The sequence below is a fragment of the Chiloscyllium plagiosum genome, unplaced genomic scaffold (genome assembly GCF_037043375.1).
Source record: "Chiloscyllium plagiosum isolate Xiang-an unplaced genomic scaffold, Cpla_swu_hap1 HiC_scaffold_25, whole genome shotgun sequence".
In the NCBI taxonomy this organism is placed as follows: Eukaryota; Metazoa; Chordata; class Chondrichthyes; order Orectolobiformes; family Hemiscylliidae; genus Chiloscyllium; species Chiloscyllium plagiosum.
The window spans coordinates 25,201,718-25,207,903 of NW_028270163.1; positions in this window are offsets into that span (position 1 = coordinate 25,201,718).

The window sequence follows — 6,186 nt, forward strand, 5'->3', positions numbered from 1 at the left end:
TACAGTAGAACTTCACTCTACAGGAAAAAAAGTCTGAATGCCACATCTCCTGTCTAAGCATAATATCTACATCTAATTGTCCTTGCTTTGAATCATTTCTAAAACAACTCCATCAGTTTAGCAGGCCTTTATATATTTTTGATGGGTTGCCTTAAATATTACTGGAACAATGCTCCTAAGATATATAGTCACATTTTGTGGATTCCTTCTGCATAAATGTAAGGTGATACAGTTAGAAACGACAAACAAGGCAAGGGAATACATGATGAATGGTAGGACTCTGGGAAGCACAGAGGATCAAAAGGACCTTGGTGTGCAATATACCAATCCCTTGATGTATCAGGTCAGGTGGACAAAGTAGTCAAGGTGGCACATGGGATACCTGCCTTTATTAACCAAAGCATAAGGTTTAAAAGTAGGGAGGTAACGCTGGAGCAGTGTTAAAGTTTGTATAGGTCCTAACTAGAATATTGTATTCCTTCAAACAGGCTGGCATGGTGCCCTCAGCATCAGGGACCCAGGTTTGATTCCAATCTTGGCTGACTGTCTGTGTGGAGTTTGCATGTTCTGTCCGTGACTACATGTGTTTCCTTCGGTTGGTCTAGTTTCCTCCCACAGTCCAAAGGATTTGGTCATGCTAAATTGTGTGTAGTGACCAGGGATGTGCAGACAATTGGGTTAGCTATGGGAATACACGGTTACAGGGATAGGGTGGGGGGGTAGGATGGTCTATGGAGAGTCAGTGTGAACTCAATGGGCTAAATGGCCTGTTTCCACCCTGTAGGGGTTCTATGTATGTGTGTAAATTGAGAGGGAGCTTAATTGAAATGTATAAAATTATGAGGGGCATAAATAGGTAGATATGAAAAAGCTTAATGGAAGTATCAACAACCAGGGAACATAGATCTAAAGGTAAGGAGTAGGTGGTTATAGGAGATGAGATGAAAAACCTTTTCATCCAGAAGGTTATAGGAATCTGGAACTCACTCTGTAAGGGTGGTAAAGACAGAAACCCTCATAACATTGTAGAAGTATTAAAGATGTGCACTTGAGCTGCCAAAGCATGCAAGGCTATGGGCCATGCAGACTGAATGGGGTGAAGGGCCTATTTCTAGGCTGTATGTCTCTGTGACTGCAGTCCATGTGATGTAGGTGTACACCATGCTTCTTTGAACTTCCAGGACTTTGATCCAGCAAATGATGGAGCAATGATTTATTTCCAAGTCAGGACATTGTTTGCATTAGAATGGAGCTTGCTGTTTGCAGTGCTCCCAAACATCTGCTGTCCTTGTTTGAGGTGATAGAGGTCACAAGTCTGAAAAGTGCTGTCAAAGGACCCTTGGTATTGCTTTTTCTAGATGATTCATATTATTACCAGTGGACATCATTGGTGCAAGTAATTAATTTTTATGGTGATGAATAAGGTGCTGATCACGTGTTTTGCACCTTCACTGCACATGGTTTCCAAGTATTCCTTCCTGTCTTTTATCAGTTAGAATGGTGCCAAAAACTTGAGTCTGGATCCTTAAGTCACTTAAGAAATTGATGTATATTTCTTTATAGCACAGTGAGTGGATCTAGACTATATTGCCTGAAAGTGGTATAGAGGCAGGATGGATAAAGGCTTTCAAAGAGAATTGGATCTTTATCTGAAAAGGAATAAAAAAAAAATCAGTGATATAGGGAAAAAGGTAGGAGATGGCACTCAGTGAATCACTACCTGATTGGGTCAGCATGAGCTGAATAGCCTGATTCTGTGCTGTAACAATTCCATGATTCTAGCCTCACTCTCCCAGAGCTCTCCACCACTTTTCTCTAGTATAGCTAGGCAAAGTACAACTCAGTTACTCACCAATCTATTATAACAAAGTATGTTGTCTTAGGCCAAGATTACAACATGATTTTGTAATGATTTAACCACAGGGATAGAAACATAGAAGATAGGAACAGGACGAGGCCATTTGGCCCTTCAAGCCTGCTCCACCGTTAATCATGATCATGACTGATCATCCAGTTCAATAGCCTAATCCTGCTTTCTCCCTTGGTCCCACTTGCCCCAAGTACTATATCTAGTCTCTCCTTGAATACATTCAGTGTTTTGGCATCAACTACTTCCTGTGGCAATACATTCCACAGGCCAACAACTCTTTGGGTGAACAAATGTTTCCTCATCTTCCTAAATGGTCCACCCTGAATCTTCAGACTATGACCCCCTGGTTCTGGATACATACACCATAGGGAACATCCTCCTTGCATCTACCCTGTATAGTTCTGTGAGAATTTTGTAAGTCTCTACGAGATTCCCCCTCACTCATCTACTCCGTCTGATGCTGCTACTGCTTTCCAAATGCTCTGCTATAAAATCCTTGATAATAGATTCAAGAATCTTCCCCACTACTGATGTTAGACTTACTGGTCGACAATTCCCTGGTTTCTCTCTACCTCCTTTTTTGAATATTTGAGTAACGTTAGCTACCCTCCAATCTGCATGGACTCTTCCAGAGTCTACAGAAACCTGGAAGATGACCACCAATGCATCCACTACTTCTAGAGTCACTTCCTTAAATACTCTGGGATATAGATTCACCTTCACCTTCAATCCCCTCAATTTTCCCAGCAGCATTTCTCTACTACTATTGACCTCCCTGACTTCTTCCCTTACTAAATCTTGCCATCTCCAACATTTCTGGAGTCTGATTTGTCTCCTCTTCTGTGAAGTCAGAGCCAAAATATTTATTCAGTTGCTCAGCCATTTCTTTGTCCCCTATTGTACATACCCCCATTTCTGTCTTCACTAATCTCTTTCTCTTCATGTATTTATCGAAACTATTTGTGTCAGTCTTTATGTTCCCTGTAAGCTTACTTTTATACTGTATTTTCCCCTTCTTAATCAATCCCTTTGTCCTTCTTTGATGAATTTTAAACTGCTCCCAATCCTCAGACCTATTGCTTTTCTTGACCAATCTCTAATTTCCTTTGTACTCCATGGATTGGCCCACTTACCCATTTTGCTTTTGTGCTGGACGGGAATAAACAGTTGTTGCTGTTCCCCCATGCTTTCCTTGAATGTTTGCCGTTGCCTATCCACTGTCATCCCTTTAAGTAACTCTCCCAATCTATCAAGGCCAACTTACGCCTCATATCGTCATAGTTTCCTTTATTAAGATTCAGCACCCTAGTCACCAAGTCAACTACCTTACTCTCCATCTTGATAAAAAAAGTCTATCATGTTATGGTCACTTATACCTAAGGCATTTCACACAGCTACTTTGGCAATGGTTCCCTTCTCGTTACACAGTACTCAGTCTAAGATGGCCTCTCTCTCTAATTGGCTCTTTCACATACTGGTCAAGAAAACCATCCCTTATGTACTCCTAGAATTCCTCCTCTAGCATTGTGGATAATTTGATTTGCCCAATCTACATGTAGATTAAACCACTACGATCACCAATGATCTCTAATTTCCTGTTCAATGCCATTCCCAACATCACCACTGCATTTTGGAGTCGATATATGACATCCACTAGCGTTTTTTGCCCTTTGGTATTCAACCCATGGACTCCACATTGTCAGAGCTAATATCCTTTCTCACTATTGTGCTAATTTTCTGTTTAACCAGCAATGCCACTCCACACTTTTGCCTTGTTGCCTGTCCTTCCTAAATATTGAATAGCTGGAAATGTGTTGCTGGAAAAGCGCAGCAGGTCAGGCAGCATCCAGGGAACAGGAGAATCGACGTTTCAGGCATAAGCCCTTCATCAGGAATGGGGAAAGTTTGTCCAGCAGGCTAAGATAAAAGGTAGGGAGGAGGGTCTAGGGGGAGGGGCGTCAGAAATGTGATAGGTGGAAAGAGGTCAAGGTGAGGGTGATAGGTCAGACTGGGGTGGGGGCGGAGAGGTCGGGAAGAAGATTGCAGGTTAGGAAGGCGGTGCTGAATTCGATGCTTTATTGAATTGCAGGTTAGGAAGGCGGTGCTTTATCGAATTCAGCACCGCCTTCCTAACCTGCAATCTTCTTCCCGACCTCTCCGCCCCCACCCCAGTCTGACCTATCACCCTCACCTTGACCTCTTTCCACCTATCACATTTCTGACGCCCCTCCCCCTAGACCCTCCTCCCTACCTTTTATCTTAGCCTGCTGGACAAACTTTCCCCATTCCTGAAGAAGGGCTTATGCCCGAAACGTCGATTCTCCTGTTCCCTGGATGCTGCCTGACCTGCTGCGCTTTTCCAGCAACACATTTCCAGCTCTGATCTCCAGCATCTACAGACCTCACTTTCTCCTAAATATTGAATACCCTGGGTCATCAATTCCCATCCCTGGTCATCCTGTAGCCATGTCTCTGTAATCCAAATATATGCTACCCGTTTACATCTGTGTGTTTAGTTTATCCACTTTATTTTGAATGCCTAACGTTTTTAGATACAAAGCTTTTAAATTTGTTCCACTGGTACATTTCCCTACTTTTTAAATAATTCCTTGGTGCATAAAGATGTTCACCTGTTCTGTTTCTCACCTTTATTGTCTGGTAACCATCTGCCACATTGCTAACCTGCACTCTTACTTACTCCTTTAATTTGGATTTTCTAATTTGCGCCATAACTGAACCCTCCCCCCCAACCCCCCATTTAGTCTGAAGTCCAGTCTACAGCCTGAGCTATGCAATTCGCTAGGACTTTTGTCCCAGTATAATTTAGAATGTTTAGCTTCAGCAGAGGTTCTCTGGTGAGAACATTAAGTGAAACTGTTCCCAAACACAAAATAGTTTCTAGTTATAAAAAGATCAACAACATAAGCCACTGAGAATTGACAGAACTGTTTATACATGAAGGATTCAAATAACAGACACACAAGCCACAGATCAAAATTTTGTTGAGTGCTTTCACCAAACAGTAATCGAGTTATGGAATCACTTACCAGGTAAAAGCATGAAGCAGATAGAGCTAAAAAGATGGAGATACAAATAGAACACTTTCTGACAAAAGGTGGGAAAGGATCATTTTTGTAAACAAAAGGATCCTTATAAGGACTAACCTTGTTTAGTTCCTAAATCATTAAGTAATTGACTCTTCAGTGTGATGATCCTTCAATTGCTTTTGGCTGAACTCTTGCCTTACTTCAAATGTACACCACTACTACAGTTGTCATGTTGTTCACTGGGAATAAACTGTCAAATCTTGGTATAATCTGCAAGTTATTATTCTGTGGGCAACTTTGATTCTTTTAGGTTACAGTCTGATCAGTAAAAACATCAGACGCTGACCTGAAATAAACCATTGATGACAAAGCATAATCATAAAAAAAAATGGCCTGCCAATTAAGAGTTTTAGGAGAACAGATACTAAAATCTGTTCATTTTACTCCTTCACTGGGTCAACAACCTGAGATTAATGAAGCTAAATCAACAGGACTGCCAAATTATTTCTAGTTAAAAATCACAACACCAGGTTATAGTCCAACAGGTTTATTTGAAGCATTAGCTATTGAAGCAGTGCTTCTTCATCAGGTGGTTGTGCAGCAGAATCATAAGACACAAAATTTATAGCAACAGGATTGCATTAGCATGGAATGTAATGTTAAACAAATTTAGCTTAACTCTTTTGTCATTTAGAATGAAATGATCTTATTCTCCACAACCACCTGATGAAGGAGCAGTGCTCTGAAAGCTACTGCTTCCAAATAAACCTGTTGGAGAATAACCTGGTGTTGTGTAATCGTTTGGAATGATCATGTTAGTTTCAGTTCCGTCATGTGTAGATCCTAGAACTTTTATTAAAAAGAGTTGCATTTTCAAGGTAGCTTTAACAGCGGGTGCCAACTCAGCTCAGATAAGGCATTGAATGTGTCAGGTTGAGGTTTGTCTGTGTCCCAAAGTTGGGTCAGACTGATTCAATTTCTAGGTGGGATTTGCAGAGTCTTACATGGATTTGTGCAGTTTTTGGTTTAGGTGAAATGTCGTTCTGCAGCTGTGAATTCACCCCACAGGCTTATGTGCACGTATGTGCAGGGGTGTGGGTGTCTGTGAGAGTGTGATGGGATGCGGGTCTGTGAGGGGGTGCATGTGTGGGTGTTGGGGTATGGGTGGTGGGCCTTGTGTGTAGGGGAGGGTCTGTGCTAGTGTGTGCACACACTTGTGTGTGGGAGTGTGTGTCATGCGGTGGGGTTGCCTGTGGTATGGCGTCGGCC